We start from the raw sequence: 25357 nt of genomic DNA on the forward strand, positions 1-25357 counted from the left end.
TTAAGCCTTGGTCTCAGAGCAAGGCCTCTGGACTCACTCAAGAGCAGGGACAGCATGCTAAATGAGATCCGGTACAGTCAGAAAAGAAGCCATGAGAACACAGGAGTTTTAAGAATTGACTGTATTGTGAACATCCTATTTTACAACACCTCATGGTTTAAACATTGATTCTTAAAACAGTCAACTTCTGACAGGAGAAAAAAAACCAGCTAATGTTTCCACATTGCTAAGGGCATGTGTAAATGTATACGTTGCATAGGATTTGTGACATTATATGTGTATACATGTACACATCATCAAGATTGTGCGTCTTTGTGCTCATAGCAACATGAGTAATGATGTTGCCCAAGAGCTCAATCACTCCACCTAACAGTCCTTTATTTTCTCTCAGTCATGAGTCCTTGTTTTGATCCAGTTATATGTTTTACTGCAACCATGCAACCCTTTATTATCATGTACAGTAAATCTCAACAGTAATATCAATTAATCATGATCAATCAATCTGTCAATCTTTCAAGGCTAAAAGTAATGTGCCGCTTGCTCGATTGTCGTACATCACAAATAACGATCTCACGTACTAGGACGCCAAGAGTAGAAACAGTAATCCAGGCTCACAGCCACAGGTCAATGAGGAACAATACCTTGCACCCTTTGAAGTACAATAGTAGGTATACTGCACTTCATATGTGATTTTTCTAACCCCAATTGACCAAGCTGCACCCAGTACTCCTCAGGCACTATTCACATTAGCTTTTTATCAATCCAATTAGCTGCTTCTGCCGTGAGCAGCTCTTGCGCTGGAGAGGTTAGTGGCATTAAGCCTGAAAAAAATGTAGAAACAAAGTGGCGATGTGACTCGGGGGTAATTTTTCTGACAATTATCATACTCACAATCAATCAAGACCTACACAGGCTGTCCATGATAAGCAGTCAAAACAAAAACTGAATAAAAAAAAAAAAAAGAAAAACGAGTTCCGTGTGATCCAGTTAAAAACATACAACTAACCTAAAACACTGATGTGACTAATGTTATGACTAATGCCCGTAGGCGTTACGTCATGGACACTGTAAGCTTGCATTTACCATCATGAGCATTTGGATCACCAGTGACCTGATGGCGATCAACCTGGCTTGATAAATGGATCTCAAAGTCTCAACAGAGGCAATCACACCAAAAGGGTTGGACACAAACTGTAACAAATAGCACCTTCATTAATCCCGCTTTATTGCATCAATAACCCTGCCTATCGATTATCGACAGCATTAAAATTTTACAGCTGCAACAAGGCAAGATTGGTCTTGTGAGACTAGTGTTTATTGCTGAACTAACCCTCCATGACTGCATAAAAAAATATACAGTCTGATAGATCTTTTTAATTATCTAGGATCACACAATAAGCATTTATACAGAAAATACCCTAGTGTACTCAGTTATTATTTGGTAAAATATGTAAAGAAGTGCTTAAAAATAATTTTCATAGTACACACACTTATTACCACAGTGATCCAAAATGGTTCACAGATCTTTTTTTAAATACATTTTTCTTTATTCTTGTCAAGTTGCTGCAGACAAGCCTTACTCGGGTTTATCTTAAGGTTATCTTTAGCATATGTGCTAACATTAATAGGTGTCTGTGTGTGTGGGGGGAGGAAAGAGAGGGGGTGGGAATACAATCTCCCTTAAAGATTTAATGATCGACTGGCATTTTGTTAACCCTAAAAAAAATAAAAATTAAAATTAAAAAATTAAAAAATAAAAAATAAATAAATTAAAAAAAGGAATGACTCATATTGCCTGAAAGGGAGGGACAATACTGTGTATAAAGTACAAATGTGATGTTGGTGCATAGTAATCCCAACCTGCCATGAGATGCTCGACAAAGTGCGGATTCAAAATAAAGAGATTTGTGGTGTACCGAAATGTTTGTCATTTTTCGGCCTCACTACAGTGAGTAACCGGCAAATGAAGTTGTGTCTGCACCAGAGGACTGTGGTACTTGTTCCTGGAACTCATAGGCCTGGAGGGGAATATAGATACAACGCATTACTCTAAAGCTTGGTTTATGTTTGACTTATCTGCGAGGTCTGTGTAGCAAATTTACATCATTTCAGCAACCACACCTCTTTGTGCAGCATCCACAAGGCCAAAGATTTCCGCACCATGCACCTAAAAAAAAAAAAAAAACAAAGCTCCTCCCAGCGGAGGGAAACAACAGCGTTCTCGACTTGAAATTTCCAGTCCATGAAACAGTGGGGCAAAAATAAGCACATTGCACAGTATAGAAACCAGAAACTAATGTATGTGCATAGACATTGCGTACGAATTAATGTGGTTGGATGTTTGGTGGTGGTCGGAGGGGCCGTAGGCATAGAGTGGCAGCCACACTTCCGTCTGACTGCCCCAGGGCAGCTGTGGTTATACAAGTAGCTTACCACCAATAGGGTGTGACTGAGGCGTGAATGAATAATGTATGAAATTGTAAAGCATGAAAGGTGCCTAGAAAAGCACTATAAGTGTAATGCATTATATGCATTATTATTACTACTGTTATCATTATTACTACATTCTGATTGTACACTCTAATAATACATAGAGGGAAATGAATGAGAAATAAAGGAGAGAGGGTGGATACTTGAGTCTCTTGGCAATGATTGGCCCAGTTCATTGACTGCATTCTTGCATTTCAGCGAATGACTCACCACGCTTTGCTTTTAAATTGTACTCGTACATGTGAATTGATAAATATTTTCAATATATGGACGACTGGTTAGCACATCCACCTCAGAGTTCAGAGATCATGGGTTCAAACCCGGGTTCCAGCTTTCCTGTGAGGACTGTATGTAGTACATGTTCTCCCCGTGCCTGCGTGGGTTTTACAGTTTCCTCCCGCGTTCCAGAAAAATGCATGCATGGTTAAATTGTTCGTAGATGCAGATGTGAGAGTGAATGGTTGTTTGTCTCTATATGCCTGACCTCTAAGAACAGAATAGTCATTTTCTGTACATCTCTGAAACCTCAATCTATCCATCTACAGTATATGAGTCAGGCCACTTGGGAACAAACAAACCAAGTCCTTCCTGCATTATCTGCAAGGACTAATATATTTCAGAAAAAAACTTACTGGTTATAAATACCCACTGAGAAACATTAGATGATCTTGTATCTGATATTGTTACTCAACCATTATTCATTTTTCTTGTTTCTTCCACCTCCCCTCTTTCTTGATCTGTGCTCTGGCGGATAAGTGAAAGAAGGCATCGCATGTCCCCTGGACATTTTAATTGGCTGGTATTTAATTCAACCTGACCCCCTTTCAATTGTGATCAGCCAGTGGGAGTACTGATAAGGACCTGCCACTCACAATAAAGCAGCAGTATAACCCAACAGCAAATCGTCTCTCTCTTATTTGTCGACGCTCTCCAACTGTGCCGTCTGAGGAGATTTGTCCATGGCTGAGTGCAAACTAAAAACCCAATGACAATATGGCATGTGAGCTGTGCTCATTCATCTCTGCCCTCCATTTACGACAGCGTGGGCTCCAACGGGGTAGCATACCAATGGGCCTGATTATTAATCGTCAGGAGATTTGTGAAAGCAGAATTGATGTGGGACCGTTTTTGTATTCCAGTCCTGAAGGCAGGCACCATGTCGTGAAACAACACCAGTGTTGGGTTTAATGAGTCCCAGTCGAAGCAAAAATAACAGAGTACGACAGAAATAAAACATCTTAAGAAGGAAAAAAAATACAGTATGTTAATTTTAGCACATATAATAATTGCCTCTTAATTAATACCTGCTCTAGTTACAGCCCATGAGTAACCAAAAGAGACTTCATGGTTTGATTCCCGTAATTCTAAAATAGATGAATAGATAAAACGCTGTACTCGGTTTGTCTAGGTTTGACAGTGTCAGATTAACTTGTTTGAGAGAAACACCTGTTTCTTAAAAATACGAGATGAATAAACATGGAAACATTTGTATCAGATCAGGCCCGGTTTAAAAAGGGATACATCTCAGGCATACAAACTGCAAGACAAATCCTTTGCCTGCTTTGTGAACTGAGCTTTGCATGGCTCCTCTCACTGTGCACCATTCTCCTTACAGCATCGTCCACAGAAATCCCTCATTTAAAAAAAATAAAAATAAAAATTAAAAAAATAAATAAATGAATAAAAAAAATCAAACACTTCAAATCAAAATATTCATCATTCATTCAATCGATCATTCATCTTCCGTTACACTTGTCCTCACTACATGAAACTGAATTTGAAACAGACATGACAAGGGTTAAAAAAGCCAAGGCATAAACTTATTGGCATTACAATAATTTTTTTCAGGAATGTAGTGTCTTGAGATATGACTTTCATTAGTTCTGTGACCAGTCCACACACGTAACTCAAAACGCCTCAAATCAATAATCGTCATTGAAATGAATAGAAATGCCATTAATCCGTTCCAGCCACGACCAAAAAAAAATAAAAAATGGTATCTGTTTTTGATAAGGAAAATTGCACTCTATAATATTGTACTTTATAAAACAGAGTAGTAACATAATTAAATAGCCCTTCATTGTCATGCTGACTACAACACGACATATTCTGCCCACTATACTCACACTCCCGTATCATGTCTTGTTCCCAAACTTTTCTCCTAAAAGTCATTTTTCCAGTAAATCCTCTACCACGCATCCGTCTTTGCCGTAGACTCCATATTGTGTCTTATGCTTCTCGGTTGAGCCTCACGCATCTTAAAATTTTTGTTGGTTTCAGCTTCCCTTTCTTTGTTTGTGTGTTACTTCTTTCCATTGAAACCTCTCCCTTACTGTACTCAATGTGTGAGCTGATAATTGAGTGTTTTACATACATCGAGGATAGAAGCAATCAGTGCACTGATGCTACTCCATAAAGCTCAATAATTAATAATCTAGGTAAATCACTGTCCTGTGTTTCCCGGCTGTAGAACAAAATACACAAGGAAAGAGAGAAAGTTTTTAACAAATGGTTCCTTGTTGATTTTATTTACCACACATTAAGTTAATTTGAGTCTACCATTTCAGAGCATCCCTACACTATTAATTGGCAATTCCGAGTGTGGGACTATTGTTATTGTAAAGAAGTCCATATAGCTGACTTTAAAACTTTTTTTACAGCGGTCAGGTCAACCGAAAAGTCAAGGCAGCCCCTAAAAAGATTGTTAACAGTGTCTTACCGTGACACGCCGGCTCTCCTCCAACGTGCTGAGAGGGCCAACTTCAAAATAAAACCTTCATATAGTACACCATTGTGCAACACTGCCATTTTAAGCTTTTATTTTGAAGTTGGCCACGGAGCGCTGTGCCTGCCGTTAATGAACTCTTAACCATACGTTCGCCCCCCTGGTGGCTGGCTGATTAGTTTGCGGGCACTTATCATATGCAGCAGTGCCCGCATTTTAAAAATGAAAAAACGCTGGCGATCAGGCTTATTTAATCGTGGCCGCTAAAATCGCGATCACGCTTAAAATACGTGTAGCCCTAGTGTACACACAAACATTGAGAACATTGAGACGGTAATTTAAGTTATTTTGTCAGCGGTGGAGGCAAGAAAAACAAAACTTTTGAAACGATTCCACTGGAGTGTCAGTAACAAACAAAAGATACCTGGGACTATCACAAAGGCTGTCAATGTAGTGTAACCTGAGGTCTGCACCGTGACTCAGGGAAGGAAGAAAGGAAAAATGGTTTGCTATTAAGGTGGATGCAAAGAAAAGGATATCGGACAGGAGAAAAGAGAAGGAAACCAGAGGAAGACAAGGATCTCATGCCACAGGATGAGCGATTGATTGGCTACTATGATTAAAAAGCCAGCCATTTCTATCATATGCGAACGGAATGAGGTACTTACAGGTAATCATTTATTGGTTCCTGTTTGAGATTCTTAATATCTTGCGATGAGCGAGTGAAGATGAGTGTTTTATTTCACTTACATGGTCATATTTGGTGTTGTAAATAAAGTGTTAAATTGGAGATTCAAGATTATAAATTCAGTACGTCAATCCCTCAGTTATCACGATTACAGACCACCCCCGCAATAGACAAAATACGCAAAGTAGCGATCAAGTATTTCTGGTATTATTTATATATATTTCTAAGTTTAATGCATACGCTTAATCACCAAGAAACAATACAGTATATGCGTGTGAGGTACAGGTATGTTTGTCCAATTGGGGTCACCGTTCACACATTCTTCACCAGAGTAAAACAATCGGTCAAGTGACGTGGAAGTGGACATGCAGTATGTGACCCTCCAGGACAAAGCCGATCGGAATTTGCACAGCCGTGTCTTGAGCTATATAAAAAAAAACATTTAAACAGGCATTAAAAATGCTTTTGGATGATGTACAGATTGTGGTGATCGGGTAACATCTGGCGAAGATATGTCCGTCTAAAGATCCGAAGCTGCGTTATAGTGTTAGCCTAGCAACAAGGATGTTTTGTTTACATCACAAAGGACTGTATTACGGCCTGTTGCTGGTTCTTACGTGTAATGACGTACGATACATCTAAATTAAATCTGTGGCTGCAGAAAATCACAAGCTTTCTGTCTCTGTTCTTCTACCAAATATTTTTGCTTGTTTTGCGCATGCCAACAGCCGATTAGTGTCGTTGATTTCTCGTCGCTGTCGGACTTTTGTCATGGAGATTTCTCTGCACCCTCTCAATAATTTACACGAGGCATTAAGGTAAGAAATTTACATCCAGAAGTGGGTAGTAACACGTGACATTTACTCTGTTAAATTTACTCAAGTAACATTTTGGATGAATTATACTTGTGAGAATAGTTTGAATTAACTGTACTTTTTACTTTTACTTGAGTAGTTATGTGAAGAAAAATTTATAATTTTACTCCGTTACAATGATCGACATGCCACTCGCTACTTTTATCAATTATTGCGTGCGCGATCTATTTTTAGACCGCATCTTTGACTTCCGCATGAATCCGTGTGATCACCAGTCTCGTTTGACTCCAATTCCCTAATCACACAGCACAACGCAGTCACATGACCGTGCACAAACCGTTCGTTGGCCAATCAAAGTGACTCATTTTAGGGGGAAAAACAACCGCGTGTTTACTTGACAGATTCCGAAAATCAACAGCTTTGTCATGCAGCTCTTAAATTGCCTGCCCAAAACTGTGGTATTTTAGCGTACTTCTAACTTGAGAAAACAGCTTGCAGTAAGCTGCGGATGTTTCTCTCGCTCTCTCTCTCTCTCTCTCTCTCTCTCTCTCTCTCTCTCGCTCTCTCTCTCTCTCTCTCTCGCTCTCTCGCTGCAATTTTCCCTGTGACTGAACTCCCCTGAGCAATGCACCTAATTGGGCTCAAAATCACAATACTTTCATAGACACTACTTTTATTTGAATATATTTTGCAATGATATTTTAGATTTTTACTATTTTTTCATAACCCCTAATTTTCCTAACTGCTACCAAAGTTGTGTACTGGACTAAATGCAGAATTCAAATTCATCCATCCATCCATTTTCTGCACCGCTTATCCTCACGCGGCTCGCAGCATGATGGAGCCTATCCCAGCTATTTTCGGGCGAGAGGTGGGGTACACCCTGAACTGGTCGCCAGCCAATCGCAGGGCACATATAAACAAACAGCCATTTGCACTCACATTCACACCTGTGGGCAATTTAGAGTCTTCAATTAACCTACCATGCATGTTTTTGGGAAGTGGGAGGAAACCGGAGGACCTGGAGAAAACCCACGCAGGCACGGGGAGAACAGACAAACTCCACACAGGCGAGGCCAGTAATTTAACCCCGGTCCTCAGAACTGTGAGGTAGATGGGCTAATCAGTCGTCTACCGTGCCGCTCTTCCCATATATTATTATTTTTTAATTTATACTCAGATTTATTTATTTATTTTATCTTTTAAATCAGAAGTTACTCACAAGTTCCTCTTGAGTAGGTTTTTGACTGAGTACTTTCTTACTCAAGTAAATATAGAGCTCAAAATATGGAACTCAAGTAAATCTAGAGCTCTGAGACCAAGGCTTAACTCTGGGAAGGCGTGTTATAGCTTGTCTGAAGTGTACCTGTTCTTCACAGATTGCTCATATAGTTTACTCTGTGTTTGTTTGTCTTTTATTTACTTTTTTACTTGAGTCATATTATTCTCAAGTAACAGTACTCTTACTTGAGTACAATATTTGGCTACTCACCTCTGTTCATATCAATTCCAACTGGGAAGTGATCTTTACTTATTTGTGTGGTCTTTGAAACATCTGAAAATCTTTTTTTTTTCACGTCGTCAATGCTTTATGGCAGGGGTGGGCACATTTTTTTGCCCCAGGGGCCACATTGAGGCGGGCCAAGCCAGGACCAGATGCTTACATATAAAAAATAAACGAAGAAAAAAAAGGCATTGTCGTGTTAATACTTAAATTTACTTTTAATGGGAACAGTGTTGTTTTGTTGATCACCTTTTTTTTTGCCAGTGCGTCGAAGTCTGGTGTTTGTTTTGTTGTGGCAATTCTCACCACACATCTGAGGTGTTCATCACTCAGCTGGGATCTGTAGGATGTTTTGTTGATGTCCATCACACTAAAAGTCTGTTCACATACATATGTAGAGCCAAACACCACTCGCTTCTCTGTGCCATCTTCCGGATTTTTGGAAAGGTTGTCTGCGCTTAATGAAGCATAAAATTAATCCAGTTTGAGAGTTGAACTTCTTTTTTAAGACAGTATCACATTGGAGCTCAATCAGTTCCATCTGCAGTTCCCGTGGCGCTGTTTCAGGATCTAGTGGGACGGAATCTTGGATGGCAATTTGTCAGATAAAGGTGTTTTGCTGAGCCTGCAAGCTTGATTTTAACCGCTGAGCCGTCGCCATCAGTTCCTGCGTTGATTGGCTGTGCGCATAACCAGCATGCTTGGTAGAAAAGTGACGGCTGATGTTATAGTCCTCTAAAACCACAATGGTTTCTTAACAAATTAGACATACAGCCTTTGAAAAAGGATTTAGTAGTCCATTCTAGTGGCACGGTGACCAACTGGTGAGAGCGTCCGCCTCACAGTTCTGAGGACCGGGGTTCAATCCCCGGCCCCGCCTGTGTGGAGTTTGCATGTTCTCCCCGTGCCTGTGTGGGTTTTCTCCGGGCACTCCGGTTTCCTCCCACATCCCAAAAACATGCGTGGTAGGTTAATTGACAACTCTAAATTGCCCGTAGGCGTGAATGTGAGTGCGAATGGTTGTTTGTTTGTATGTGCCCTTCGATTGGCTGGCAACCCGTTCAGGGTGTACCCCGCCTCCTGCCTGATGATAGCTGGGATAGGCTCTAGCACGCCCGCGACCCAAGTGAAGAGAAGCGGCTCAGAAAATGGATGGATAGTCCATTTGATATTAAACACTCACTGTTGACTTTTCTTTTCTTTGCCCCACGCATGGTTGAAGAAGGCTTTAGAGCAGTAGCAGAGTAAAAACAGAACAGTCAAAGTCAAGTCAAATCAATGTATCACTGTACCTATTGCGCTACCTAGTGGAACCACTGGGCATTACTGGACAACCTGGCAGAACCACTGGGCATTACAGCACAACCTGGTGGAACCACTCGGCATTACTGGACAAGGTCAAATGAATGCAGTCATGATTTTGATATGATTTGGACGATTCTGTACCAATCTTTGGCGGGCCGGATGTAGCCCGCGGGCCGTAGTTCGGCCACATCTGCTTTATGGTCTGAAAACACGGCCGTAGCCACTATGGTGTACAGTAGAGGCTGAGACGGGAGTGGATGTTGACTCCCGCTACCCACAGAGGTTGATCCCACTTCTACCTTATCCGAAGTAAATGTTTAAAAAAAATCCTGCCCGATCCCAAGTGTTTACAAAAATCCTGCCCAATCCCAGGTTTTTGAAAAAAAATCCCACTCCCAAAAAAATTGCTCCCAATCCTGTTCCGTTTTGCTTCCTCGGTAGAAAATATGCAGTTCTTAGTCACAGTAATAACTACATTAAATTACCAGAATGATGAAAAAACAAAAGATACGTTTATTAACAAAGTATTAGTCCGTTAGTTTAGCAATGCTGAGGGTAAAATGTAAAAATATCGATTTGATTAAGAATAAAATCAAATCTAACTGCATCATTGTTTCACTTCCGTCAAGGTTTCCTCTCCAGTCATCAGCCGGCATCATGGTTTCCACTCCCTTCCATTCCCGGTGACTTTGTTTTCATAGTTCCCGCTCCCAATGACCTTCGCCCCCGCTCCTGCTCAATCCAGTGATTGATGGATATTAATGAATCACAGACTTGCAAACGTTCGTAGGCATGCTTTAAGCAACAATTTGTGCGTACGCACGCTTTGTAAATGAGGCCCAAATGTCCCATTTGCCTAGTGACTGGCTGCATGCAGAAGAGTTTCAAACCAGCGTGGATTCCACCCATATACCTGGCAGACAATATGGATAACGAGAATAACTTCAACCTGAAAGTAGAGTGAATGATGCTCTTTGAATGTGTCACAAATTTCAAACGCTGTGCTGCTATTTCAGAGGTATCGTTATTTGAAAATGTCAGTGAGCAGCAGATTAATTTTATAATTCACTTTGAAGCTCTCCTTTCAAAAGCTGCACTCATCCTGCACATTCCGAATGACTAGATCCCTGCAATGCCTCTCTCCAATCACCACCCCATTTATGTACAGTGTACTGTAGGTCAAGCTCTCCACAGCAAAGCTTCCTGAGCGTCAGTCAACATCTCGTATGACAACTTCTTGACAATTTGTTTTAATGAACATCATGACGTTCTTTGTGTTATCCTGCACATGCTGGTTGAAAGTGTGTTGCTAAACAACTAACGAAAACAAGCTTTATTACCAGATGTTTTTAACCAGAATCAGACCTCCATTCACTTTCAAAAGAGCTAAAACTGTGAAGAAATGTGAGCATATGATTGGGAACTCTCCAAGTTAAAGAAACGAATAAAGTTAACACCGCTGAAAGCTTAACAAAAGTAACAAACAGTGAAGTACATTGTGAAGTGATATGAGTTCACAAAGTCAAACAGAAGCAACTAAAACTGGGCTGTGAGCTAAATTTAGAAACAACCACAATATCTTCTCATTGTTTTTGCACTATGACTTCCCTTTTCATGAAAGTTATAACTTGCTTTTTGAAGACTTTAACCTAGTTCTTTAAAGCCAACTTTAAAAAAAGGGAGCGGCATACTTTGAGATTAAAAAAAAGCAACTCTACCCAACAATGTGTGGCAGGTTTTATGCAGATTATACCCTTTATCTCACTCTTATGCTCCCAGTTTATCATGTTATCTTATTTTCTTTACATCTCCCATCAGCTATGAATATGAAGTAGAGTTATTTTCTGATTTGGATGGCACAAAAAAAAGGACAATAGGCCTCATTATGGTGCAGAGTTTAAACGGTGTCAAGAACAAAAAAACCTTTGCAACCCTGTGTTAGCACTGAAGCATTACGTCCTTCCTCTGATCGTACTTCCGAAAGCAGAATATTGCTTTTGTCTCGCAGTTCTTTGTCAGTGTCTTTTATGCATTTTTTTCAACCAATCTTGTATGGCAAATTGTCAAAACAATGAGAGTACCTGCTAATCGGTAATCACACTAACGACTACCGCTTGTATTCCGCAACAGTTGGTTTTCATCCGCACATTCAGGCTGATTTCCCATGGTGGCCATCTTAACAGCCACTGTGCATCATCCACTTAAAGACCATGTGAAGTGAATTAAGAGATTTGATTCTAAACACAACATACTGTATATAATTGAGGACGATTCCTGAAAACATGGGCAAAGACTGAGAACTATTTTTGTCAATTGTGGCGCTATAGCGTTGAACTCTTTTTCAACATTTCAGTTGTCCAGATTTTTTGGCACGTGCCTAAATTGGCACCCGAAGACGCACTTCGGGATCCGGCATGAGATGCCCCTGCCCCACAATAAAATAACTTGAGCACTTTTGTTTGTATCAGTGGTTAACTGGTGCATTGCTGATGTGCAGCTAGCTATGTCTGCACCCCGAAAATGCCTTTTCCCTAGAGCGCCTTGTTGTCGGCCGTGAGTGTGTGCACATCAAGCAGAGAAAGGCGGACTAACCAACCAGCATGTAGAAGGGTGCGTCATGCTGACTTGGCCGCTGTACAGCAACTTACCGCAGCGTGGAAAAGCCGGCTCGATGAAGTAGCATGGTAATGGTATTTGATTGATAGCTGACAATTGAGCAGTTAAGTTACTTAGCATTTAACTTTACAGGGATTGTCAAGACAAGTAAATGCCTCCCTTTAATAGACGCTTGGCTGCAGGCCGCTATTTCCAGAAATGACATTTAAAGTGAAATCACATTTTCCTCGACATTTTCTTTCTTCGTTTCTCTTTGAAAAGTAATTGGCTAAGCAGCAAAAGCCCTTATACAGGTGTAGCTGTGATCTGCTCAGCCATCCTATGAAAGTTCTTTGGCCTCCAGCAGACCTGCACTGCCAGAGTCCTCGTACCTGTCTGCCTCAGTAATCTGCCAGGGAGCAGACAAACATCAGCGGGTCTTATCTCGACTTTCCAGGAGCAGTCAGGGAAGAAGCGGAGAAAAGGCAGGGGAGCCCAGCAGCACCCAACAGCAGACTGAATTCAGTCAACACAAAATGCAAACAGTTCATTTAATACACACAGGCACACAACAAATTTGCATTCACAAGTGCCAAGGAAGGGACAGGCTTCATTCAGCATTCTCCCTTTTTATAGAGTATATATTATTTAAATTGTTCTTGTAAAGCAGGTAAACATGAATGTCCTACAGGCCAGGACCAATGCAGCAGTATCCAAAGTGTGAAAAAGATAAAGCTAATGATGATACCCAGCATGGCTGAGCAAATAGGATTCACCCAACAGCAACACTAAACAGAGCGGTTGACACATACTGTAGGGGATGTGGGGGTATGATACGCCATCTGCACCAAAGTGATAGTCAATACTTGTGCGCAATGAAATTGAAACCATCGCCACAAACCCATTTTCTATGTGTCAGAGTTAGTACAAAGTCACACTGTCGACAGTGGCAGATTTCGCCTCTCGGAGAAATTTGTCTTTTCAGCACACTGTGGGTGCTTGTGTTTACTATATTCACAGGTGCGGCATGTGGGAGAGTGGTAGGTTAAAAATGATGAAAAGCATGTGCTCCGTCAATTGTCACTGGCCAACTCTTGCTACTTTAATTAAAAGTCATTTAAAGATGTAATGATATCCACGCAAACAAGGTGAGGTCACCAAAAATTCCCCTCAAGATTGCAGTTATTTTTAAATAAGATTCAAGTAATAGTAAAAAGTTGTCCTCCAAACAATTACTTGCGTAAGAGTATACAGTGAAAAGCTACTCAAGTACAGATTAAGTTCATTTTTTAGATAGTGCATGAAGGTAAAATAGACAACTATACAGTGCCGTGAAGAAGTATTGGCTCCCTTCTCAAATTGTTATATTTTTGCATAGTTTCCCCACTTTAAGTGAACTTAAAATGCTGTTTTTAAAAGGTGATTTCATTTATTAAGGGAAAAAAAATATCCAAAGTTACCTGGCCCTGTGTGAAAAAGTAACGCCAGGACAGATTCTGTTTAAGTGATTTCTTGATTTAACAGGTATGGAGGTAATCAGGCTTGGCTGTGATCAGTGAAAATTAACCGAAAACTGTAATTAGCCACAATTGATTCATGATTTAACAAGGGGGGTAATTCCTTTTTCACACATGGCCAGGTAACTGAACAATTTTTTGTTCTTTAATAAATGAAATCACCATTTAAAAACAGCATTTTAAGTTCACTTGGGTTATATTTGTCTGATATTTACATGTTTGATGATCTTAAACATTAAAGTGGGGAAACTATGCAAAAATAAGATTTACGTTTAAGTGCACATGCAGCATGGAAGCTTTAGTGGCCCAGTCTTGTAGAAGCTCCTCCTGTCCACCGTGAGCCTGTCTCGCCTCTTCTCGAAAAGCCGCACAACACTCTTCCTTTCTCAGCTTCCACCACATGAGTCTCAGCTTTGCCTTTGTCTTCTTGATCTTCCTCCCCACCACCACAGTCATCTTACACACCACCATCCTATGCTGTCTAGCCACACTCTCCCCTACCACTACCTTACAGTCGGTAACGTAGGTGACCCTATATTGCTGCCTCTTCTGGAAGAAAGTGCTCACTACAGCCATTTCCATTCTTTTTGCAATGTCTCCCACCATCTGTCCTTCCAAGTTCCTTTCCTTACCCATCACTTCTTGATCACTCTTGTTTCCTTCACCAACATGTCCATTACAATCTGCACCAATCACGACTCTCTCTCTCTCTTTCTGTCTGGGATGCTCAGAACTACTTAGTCTAGCTCCTTCCGGAATTTCTCTTTCACCTCTAGGTCACATCCTACCTGTGGGGCATAGCCTCTAATCACATTACACATAACACCCTCAATTTCAAGTTTCAGCCTCATCACTCAATCTGACACTCTTTTCACCTCCAAGACATTCTTAGCTAACTCTTCCTTTAAAATAAATACTCCATTTCTTTTCCTATCTACTACATGGTAAAATATTTTGAACCCCTGCCCCTAAACTTCTTGCCTTTCCACCTGCTCTCCTGGACACACAATATATCAACCTTTCTCCTAATCATCATTTCAAACAACGCCTGAGCTTTTCTTCTCATAGTCCCAACATTCAAAGACCCCACATTCAGTTCTAGGCTCTGTGCTTTCCTCTTCTCTTTCTGTCTAAGAACCCGCTTTCCACCTCTCCTTCATCCTTGACCCACAGTAGCTTTATGTCCACTGGCGCCCTGCAGGTTAACGTTGTTAACCCGGGCCACGACTGATCCGGTATGGAATTCTTTGGACGACCCCTCATATTTGTTTGGCAGAGTTTTAAGCCGGATACCCTTTGTGACGCAACACTCTGCATTCATCCAGGCTTGGGACCGGCCTATAGTTAGCACTGGCTCGTGCCCCGCCCCCCGCCCCCCATAGGGCTGCATTTCCGTATTACCATATATAAAGTGTCAAAAATAAACGCGGTCGTTGTCAGTAGGTTCCACTTATTAAGCTTAATTGTTGTGATTCAAAGCTTTTGACGAGCTTCATGTTTCTTTGATATGCGGTAAAAGCTCTTTGGATCAGTCTAATCAAATCTGTTTGAACAGGCGATAACGCAACACGATCCTACAATTATAATATTAACAAAAACATCAACCCATTCATGAATGCTTCCATGATCATTTTTATACTGAAGCTTATTTTGCGAAACAGTGTTACGGTGAAGGGATTCAATTTATACTGTGATATGAATTTTACATCATATAACCCAGCACTAATTTCTGCCATGTTTCATGTAAATAAATGTCTTTCAAACCTTTGTTTCTGTTCCATCATGTGACTGCCTGGGTGCATTTGATTGGTCATATGGAATCAAATGTCAATAGGCATTGGTGAAATACAGTCATGTGACACAAGTCTCTTTGACAAATCAAAATAGATCGCACCAGTAACAAAAATATCACCGAAAATTGCAAAAGTGAAACGTGTGCTGCATTACAACAACTAAAATAATACTAATAATAACTGTATCCAAAAAGTTACTTAAATAAAAGTAGCGCAGTAAATGTAGCTCAATACAACCCAGCTCCGCTAACAAGGACATAATTTCCAGGAACTAGTAAACAATAGCAGGTACTATTTAAAGTACCTGGTCAATTGGAGATAAACATATGCCAAGATGATACCACAGGGTGATGATAGACAAACAAACACAAATGCTAACATTAGCTTACCCTGTTGCTGTGCTTTAGCTTTGGATGCTGAAGTATTACACTGCACGTTCACTACTTTGCTGCAGCCATCCATTTTCTTTCTGGCCTCAGTCTTCTCTTTGATCAAACTTGTGAGCATGGCCAACAGCCCGTGCTGAGAAGTTCATCAAAGAGCAATTGTTGTATTTGTTAGCGTATTGTTTGAAATGTTGCGTTAAGTGTGGTGTAATGTTTGCAGTTACTCGCTGAACTGTTCTAAAACCCGACCGCCCCGTACAGGAGAATGCCATTTTGGTAAGGACTCATAATGGGTCACAGGTTTTACTTGGGTTGCTGACTGTTAGAGTACATGCTGGAAACTAAAGTATTTTAATGACTTTAATGCAGCATACTTTCGTGTCAAAGTGATTTTTGAAATGTCTAACTTATGTCTTGAGCTGATAAACCCTGTACTAGAAAACAATGTTTAAAATATTTCGACCTAGCTTGGTGATGGACAAATCCAGCTGCAGAGACTATGTTGCCTCTCTTTTATTGCCTGCAGTTATAGACAAAAGATAACAGATAGCAGGGTGCAAGGAAGCTTTAAGGCAACAAAACATGTTGTCCTTTAAATCAGCAGCAATAAAACTGTCTATTCAGAGAGGGCATCTTCATCTGCAGTGCACACAAACGTAAACGGGAGGTCAGGAACAACATTAAGTGGCCCAAGTGGAAGGGAAAGAAGACACAACTGCAAGCTCTAATGACCTTTGTTTCTGTACGTGTGCTTGCATAAATGGTTGCAGGCTGAAGGACTGTTTTGTTGGGCATAGACAAAAAACAAAAAAGGACAAAAATAGTTGAGAACATTTGTGTGGATCCTTTAATTTTGTGTCCTTCCATTCCACAGTTTCGGAGTCGCGACTGAAATTGATGACAGCTACGGCAGTTATCAAAGTGACATTTTGTTTCTGAATGATAAAAATGAGCCCTCTTGAAAATAGATACTTTCATCCACACTGGTGTTGTGGGAGGGCGTGGGGGTGCTGACGAAAAAATATTTGCCTATCAAAACTGGTCCCAAAAAATGTGAGGGGTAACTTTTATTTTTCTAAATCCATTCATCTACGGGGTGGGGGAGCGATAATGCTGCCCTGGGCGATTGCCCCCGTCACCCATATCAAAAACTGCCCCTTGCTACTTCGCATGGGATTATGAAACCACCGAAGTAGTTACAATTTATTTTCACACATTTGAGAGTTGTCATTGTTGTATATTGTAGCTGTTTGATTACATTTTTTTTTATTTTGAACGTTGATTGAGTCAAAGGGTTCTCCAGGAAGCCATGACCATGTGGTAAAGAATGGCGCTAGGATTGCGTCAACTTGCGGAAGCAGAGCCCAAAGTGTGGAAAAAAAGGATTTTAACACAAGCGGGAAGCCATTCATGTATGTGTCACATGGACATGTCTCCAAACACAAATACGCCATCGCGTTGAAAAGGAAATGCAGTTTATCAGAAGCTAATGCTAATCAGCTCCGCTTAGTTTGCGGGCAGCCATCACGTTACGTTTTATATATAACATATATATCATGAATATTACCAGAGAAGCTCATCAACACATTTTTATTACTTCGAATCATAATAAGGCTTTAACTTTATTTTTGTTATGTTCAGTTTTAGGGGTTAACTCATTCTAACATTTGTAAGACCGTGATGGTGTACCACTAGCTCATCTGTAAGGACTTGGGCTTTTGGAGTCTGAGGCAGATGAATTTACTTATTTGCTTTGTCATTTTTTAAATCTTTATTATTATTTGAACACTGTACAAGTCAAGTTGCTTCAAGAATAAATTGCGTTCAACTTGGGGGTTCTACTGTACAAGGTCTATAATTTGGTCTTGATAAAGTTGTTTGGTAGGATCCCATATCGTAGTTGTCGCCTTCATAGGCACATCCAAATATTGCCATCTTATCAATACTGAAGTCCCAACGCTTCCTGGTGCTGTCAATTTTGAAGTGTGAAATGATAAGGAATAAGGGAATATCTTCTTCTTACCTTTGATCTCTTGATGTGTGGGACTTCTTAATACATGTTGCAGTCCACCAGTCTGTCAGACTTCAGTGCTTGTACTAGCCACTTGGCTTCTCTTCATCTCACAAGCACAAATGCAGTGTGTACCACCAGCTCGCACGAGTGTGCAATCAAACCCGTTTGGCTTCTGCTAAATGGGATTCAGCGTAGAGAAACTCTGTAAGGAAGGATGAGAAAGTCTCAGAGTCAGAAAACACAGCTCGAATGTTTGGATTACTGTAAACATACATTATATGAGTCATTCCGGGGCTTAAACATTGATTTCATTGTTGTCAATTTTATGTTTAAAGATGCCTTGTCCCTCGAGGCAAAAATCAACTTAACAATGCTATTTTAATCAAATAACTGGTGGCACTGCAGAGGACATCCAACATTCACATGAGGATTGGCTCTGTAAAATGTAGCTTCAGAATTTACTGTCCATTTTTGCTGATGTTTGTTTTACTTTGTCCCTTACTCAGCAGCCTTCCTCTTTATTTAGCGCCTTCAACATTTTTCATACCGTCACAGTATATACATTGAGCAACTTCTCAAACTCATCAGCAGTCACCGAGGCAGATTCACAAGACAATTACAGAAGTAAACAAAAACATTGATTGGATTGGATGGATGTGTACTGTACACAACTGTCAGTGTCTTGTGGCGTTGCATGTTAATAGTGCCCATTATCTGATAAGTGAGAATTTATTAGAATGATTGTATGTAAAATGTGACAAATCTACTAACTGTGCTACTGATTCTTGTTTGTTGTTGTAATGACACCGAGCTGTCCTGTAAATTGTGGCACCCAGGGTAGATATATTTCCAGGGTGTAGGAAAGTATGTGTATCCGCCGCTGACTGGGTCTCAAAAGCAGTCACTCAACAAGGCACGCTCATGATCACGCATTTTGAATGGTGGCGGAACTGCTGTTTTCCGTGTTCCACTGGATTCATATTTTTTCACCTTACCAACACACACCAGTAATGATGACATAGAAGAGGTGTTCTGGTTTTAATCACGACTTAGCAGCTTCTCGAAAGAGCAATTGCACACGTTAAAAGACTCCGACAACTTTACCTGAAATGATAGTTGACAAACCAAACCAAGTTGACAAATTTGATGTAAATAGGTGGACGAACAGAAAAATCTTTTGGACGAACAGCTGGGCCGGTCCCTTCATGTGACGTCCCTCTGACCCCCGCTATGATGGCTCATATTTTCCCCTCCCTCGCTTCCGCTTTCCAATTTCATGAATTTTATCAACTACTAATGTCTCTCAACTGTGCTCTATGTATTCATTCCTATATATTTTACCACACATCACATGACCACCATCTGCAAACTCTTTTTGGCTCCTGACCATTATTTTGTAAACTCGGCTTTCTATAACTTAGTTAATCAGTTTGGTGGCTTTCTTTTAACTGGTCACACCTAAAATCTCGACCCCCATTGACTTTGTATTAAGACGGCCACACATTGTTGCATTTTCACTGGTTTTAAAGTCACGACTTTTTAAAATATTTCTCTCACGAAAATAATTGTTATAATCAATGGATCCATCTTTCAAGGATTTTTTTGATAATGCTGCACTCATGGAAATCAATCAATCTTTGAAATTTTACACTCATACCGAGTGTAGGTGCGTTATTAGCGGGGAGTGTCCTGCCTAGAACATGAGTGGGATTCATAATAACACAGTGTAGGCTTAGCTAGCTAACTAACTGCACACTTTGGTCCTTTAGTCGTAATCTCACCGCATAACCACTGATGAAAACAAAGGCACTCGAGTTCTTATTGAGTGGGGGAGTGGGGACTCCAGCTGGACTCCATCTGCAGCGTATACAAAACTAGGCATCATTTAAGCCATGCTCCCAAAAAATTCACAATTAAGTTAATCGACATGAGCAACCTATAGGATGAGCTGTGGCTGAGCATGACAAAGTGCATTACACTAATATAAAATGTATGTGGTGTTTATACTGTGTGTGATGTTGATATATGATTGTTTGTATTGCAACTGTCTCCTGCTCCAAGACAGGTTTTTCTTCAGGGAGACATATGAAGAGCAACCTTGAACCTTTACATCACTCCTGAGCAGGCTGTTGGCTTGACGTTTGGGATGTGAAAGCTCCCTCCCAAACACTACCGAAATGGGCTTGCCAGCAATAACAATAGCCCCTTTCACATTTGGTCTCTAAGAGGGCTTCTTCTCGGGCCGCCCCTTTGTGTTGAATGTAATTGTCACATCCCATATGCTGGCGTTGCTACACATCTAATTATCTGAATGCGCAGAGCCACAACAGTTCTGTGAACATGCACTATGGAATAAATGCCTGCTCTAAATGCGCCATTTTGTAGAGAAAGACAGTGTGAAAGAGGCTTATATTGGAATTCTACAATGGGTGCATACATGGCATTGGGGGCATAAGGGCATTCAGTATCTTTTTCAAAAGCCAGGGTAAGACCACAAACTCATCCAGTAATAGTGACTGTCACCGAAGAATTTTTAAACAGCCAGTGTTGCTCTCTATTTGCATTTGTCCAGCCTTTGCTTTACAATGGCCCACCCATTTTGGCTGGTCGTTTTATTCTGCCAGGACATCCATTTGCCAGAAATTATGCACACTTTGTTTTGTAGGTTTACAGTTGATACTTTCAGCTCTCGGAGAGAACATGCGATAAATAATAATGCTGTAACTTTTGAAGTGCACACATGTAAAGTTTCAACTGAAAGGCTCTTTTTCACTTTGTCTGCACTGCTATCAAAACTATCCCCTCTTTTGACTGCCCTTGACATTGCATGGCCGGTGCAACCATGATGCATCCTGCAACTGTAGATAAGCTGTTTGTAGTTTTCAAACACAACTGAATCCCCTCCCAAAAAAACATCTCCTTCATTAGGTCATTTTGTCTATATGATTGGCTTGGTGACCAGTCCAAGGCGCCCGAAGTTAGCTGGGATAGCCTGCGGCTCAACCGTGATCATCCTTCATCCGTTTCCTTATCTGCTCGATTAATTTTCTTTTGAAAGAGCAGAGTCACAACTATCAAAAAAGGAGTTGATTGTAATTTTTTAAAATGATATATTGTATAAGTGGAGGAAGGTTCCTCCCCCCCCCCCCAAAAAAATATCGATTAAGGTTTATTCAGTGTATCGCAATGTTGTTGTCCTTCTCAAAGTTGTATGATAATTCTTATGCATATTTCTAAATGCAAAGAATGAATCCACAAAATGTCAAGTTGCATTTCATATAATAAAGGAGATAAGTCATAATGTTGTATATATTACACACCCATCATTCCATCCATCCATTTTCTGAGCCGCTTCTCCTCACGCGGGTCGCGGGCGTGCAGGAGCCTATCCCAGCTATCATCGGGCAGGAGGCGGGGTACACCCTGAACTGGTTGCCAGCCAATTGCAGGGCACATACAAACAAACAACCATTCGCACTCACAGTCACACCTACGGGCAATTTAGAGTCTCCAATTCATGCATGTTTTTGGGATGTGGGAGGAAACCGGAGTGCCCGGAGAAAAGCCACGCAGGCACGGGGAGAACATGCAAACTCCACACAGGCGGGGCCGGGGATTGAACCTCGGTCCTCAGAACTGTGAGGCAGACACTCTAACCAGTCGTGCACCGTGCCGCCCACCCATCATTTAATATGATTATTTAAGAATGGCTATTTTGCCAATTTTTCATGATGTCAATGTTAGAATACCAATCCATTCATTAAAAATTTAAAATGCAGATGGATATGGACTTAACCACCATGGCAAGAGTAATGAAGAGATACTTATGTTGAAAGCAGGGATGAAGGCTGAAAATAGATGAAGGGATACGACAACGGCTGGAACACCCTGAAGGGCGCTTTGTTCTACACAAATGATTTGTCTTGTTTTTAAATGTCATCAAGAGTGAGACTCTATGATAACAAAAAAAACCTCTAAGCTACCGAATGGGAGGTTTGGGCATGAAGGAAAGAGAAAATCAAATTCATGAATATGAGAAGTTGGATGTGTTCCTCAATTGCTCTCCTATAAAACAAAATGTGTGCAATGCTGCCTATTTGGTAATAATGAATAGATAAAATCACAGGTGGCAAGTTTGTTGCAGTAACACCAAGATGTTCATTTTATTTTGTTGTGCCGTAAAAAATGAAATAAACACTATTGCTGCAAGGCCACATTTGTAACTATAAACAACTAGTGAATGGCAAAAGCTGCATTATGAAAAGACTATTTCAAGTATTTGGGTCCGTCTGTGAAGAGAAACAATAACTGCCGGGCTTTAGTTTGTCGACAAACACATATTTCGAGTCGACTGAAGATTGGTTTGTAGCTGTAAAAGTGGTGGTAAAGACTTATAACCATATGTTCCAGAGAGTATTGTAACTGTAACAAAAAAAAAAAAAAAACACTGTAAATCCCAATTAAAAAAAAAAAAAAATCAAACAAAATTTCCATTCAAGAAAATGCAGTTCTCCAAACTATTACACATCTCCTATGGGATATAATAATCAATACAATTTTGTCAATTGTGTGGAATTGTTTGTTGATTAATCATGTCTAAAAGCAATTGAGTCATAATGGAATTGCACGACTTGGCTGCAACCAGCAGAAGTGCTGCTGAATCAGTCTCAACTCGTTTGCTGTCTAAGAAACAGCATGAGGTAATCTCTGGGACGCAGAACCCGTCTCTTTCCTGACCAATATGATGGCTAGGCATTTCCATGGTGTTTATACTTGTAATTGTTTGAACAGATTAACCTGGCACCTTCAGGCATCTGGGAATTGCACCCAAGGATGAACCAGACTTGTGCAAGTCCACAATTCTCTTCCTGATAGCTTGGCTGATTTATTTTGACTTTCCCATGATGTTACACAAAGAAGCCGTATTTTTCAGGCGTGTCTAGTTCAAATACTGTACATCAACAGGTGTCTCAAATTAACTCAAATATTGTCAATAAACCTATCAGAAGCTTCCAAAGAAATGACTTAATCGATTTGGTTTTCCCAAATTGTTTAAATGCATAGTAATCTTACTGTATGTAAACTTCTGACTTTAAAGAAAGTAAACTCATTCTCTCATTATTCTGCATTGAAGCAAATACAAATAATTTTGCTAATCCTAATTGATCTAAAACAGGATCAATTTAGTCTAATTTCATGTCAAATGAGAAAAAATATATTAAAAAATGTATTTAGTGTATGTATGTATGGTTTTAACTGTAAATTTCTGGCATGTTTCACCAAATAACACATTTTGAAAACTTTGCTTTTATGAGACTGTAACTGCCTGGCTCAGTTTAATAAATGGAGTCAAATGGAGTCAAACGTCATTAGCAGTTATATTGGATTGGTGAAATGAAGTCATGTGACAAGTTTCTTAGATGAACTAAAATACATCACGCAAGAAATAAATACCTGTGGATTTAAAAAAAAAAAAAAAAAAAAAAAGACGAAGCGAGCAAAATGCCACTCAATGTAATGGAGCAAAAGTAGTGTTTGTTCTTACCAAAAATACTAAAGTAAAACTGAATAGTATTTTTATTTTTAGGTAAATGGAGCTTGTGTGGGCATAGTTATTGAAACAAACATATAAGTACGTACTGAGCATTCTGTCAGTTCTTCCGCAAGCTTGCAGTATCTTCGGAAACCCTGGAGGCAGTGTGGTGAAAAACTCTGGGGGACATCCAGAAGTACTATTTTGTCGTCAATTTCTCTCATTGGTAATACCAATGAAAAATGATTCACCATAAGTAGGCCTTGATGTGTGCTTCACGAATCACCAAATATTATAATGGTTGGGTAAGCAAAACCTCACCTTGTTGTTTCCACAGTCACGCTGCGAACCGCAAGGACATATGTGACACCAGGAAAAAAAGGTTTTAGATTAGAATCACTGAATCCCTCTCGACAGACTCAGTGAAATGTTCAGCCTCAAGTTGATAAATGCCTTCTAGTGTCAACTGGCCCAGTGAGGCTACATTAAACAAAACAAACCTTTTAGTGTAGGAGGGCTTTAAGATATTCTCAAAGCTGACATCTCACTTTCACTCAAGTAATGAAAGATTTCCTTCCGTTATAGAGTTATGTTTCACATGCAGTGGAACTTCCCAAATCGATCAGCCTAAAAAAGAATTAACTACTGCAACTAAATTATTTGGTTTAAAAAAAAAAATTTAAACTCATCCTTCATATGACAGCAAATTATGCAAAGAAAAGTGTGCTACCCATAGATCCTAAAATGGAATTGACTGCGATGTTTAACATTCGAGTCTGGCCTCTCTGTACAAATTTCCATGTAGATACAAATGCTGATGTAAATACACTTATTAACATGCACAAAACTGTACCCATAGAATGCCACTTTTAATAATTATTATAGTTTAATTTAATATACTGTGGATTCTCTTGGTACTATTGACAGTTAGGGATGTTAGAATGGATCTTAAAACATTACTTGTACAGACCAATTAAAGCAGATTTTCTGATGGCAACATTCATTCAGTCTGGAATTATTAAACTACATTATTTTATATGGGGAAAAAAATGATTGTGTTTGACCTTGAACACAATCAGTTCCAGAAAAAAACTATTGAATGGTAAGCGTGTTTCCATGCAACAACAACAAAAAAAAGTTTCATGCAGCATACAGACAATTACAATGCTACCATTCATAATTAAAGGTATTTCTAATTAAAAGCCAAAATCATGATGAACCCCATTTGTGTTGTTTTCATCTTCTTTGCACTTTAATAACTTATTTTATGTATTTGTTCACTTGTAGCACATGTCCTGTGTGTTTATGCATATGTCTACATATAGGGTTGGGCATCGTTTGAATTTGAGAGAGTACAGTCCCGATTCCGGTTCCTCATTTCGATTCCGGTTCCAAACGATTCTTGATTCTAATTCTTTTAGAGGGCTGGGTCAAAAAACTTTGCATGCTTTAAATAAAGGGTGTCCAAATTATGAACATCCATTTTCTTAGCACCCTGCAGCATAAACTAAAATGAACATTTGACTCGGGGTTCATTATAACCAGTATCAATATCAAACCTATGAACTAAAAGGCAATGTGTGTGACACTAAACCAATTGACTTAATATTCATTAATTATTGTTTCAACTAAAAGGCAAATATAGCATTGTTAAGAGTTATTTGTGACTGTTTTATCACATCAAATGGTTTATATGTGCAACATTTAACTTGACTTCCTGTTTTAAGCATGCAGCCTTTAACTTTGAAGGGTACACACACTCAGCATTTTGGCACAAAAAATAACTTCACACGACACCAGTAAAAACAAAAGTAAAAAAGGGCCGCAAGAAAAACGGTAATGAATGGAACCAAATGCTCTGCAAAACGTTAATTCCTTTACCTACCCACCGATGAGACACGAGATTAGTGTTTGTGATATTGTGAGACAATGTTTTTGTGAATTTTGTCCCAATTCATTGTGATGTAAAGTTGCTAGTTTGACCTTTGGTGA

General features: G+C 39.8%; 1 protein-coding gene across 1 annotated transcript in view; it reads right to left on the bottom strand.

The window, feature by feature from the left end:
* grik4 (glutamate receptor, ionotropic, kainate 4) overlaps nt 1–25357 on the bottom strand; it is a 395044-nt gene that overhangs the window by 274560 nt on the left and 95127 nt on the right. The window contains exon 2 of the mRNA XM_061681761.1: nt 17842–18034. The gene's annotated coding sequence lies outside the window, so the exon portion shown is untranslated. The remainder of the gene's footprint in view (nt 1–17841; nt 18035–25357) is intronic.

This window comes from Phycodurus eques, chromosome 7 (genome assembly GCF_024500275.1).
Source record: "Phycodurus eques isolate BA_2022a chromosome 7, UOR_Pequ_1.1, whole genome shotgun sequence".
NCBI classification, from domain to species: domain Eukaryota; kingdom Metazoa; phylum Chordata; class Actinopteri; order Syngnathiformes; family Syngnathidae; genus Phycodurus; species Phycodurus eques.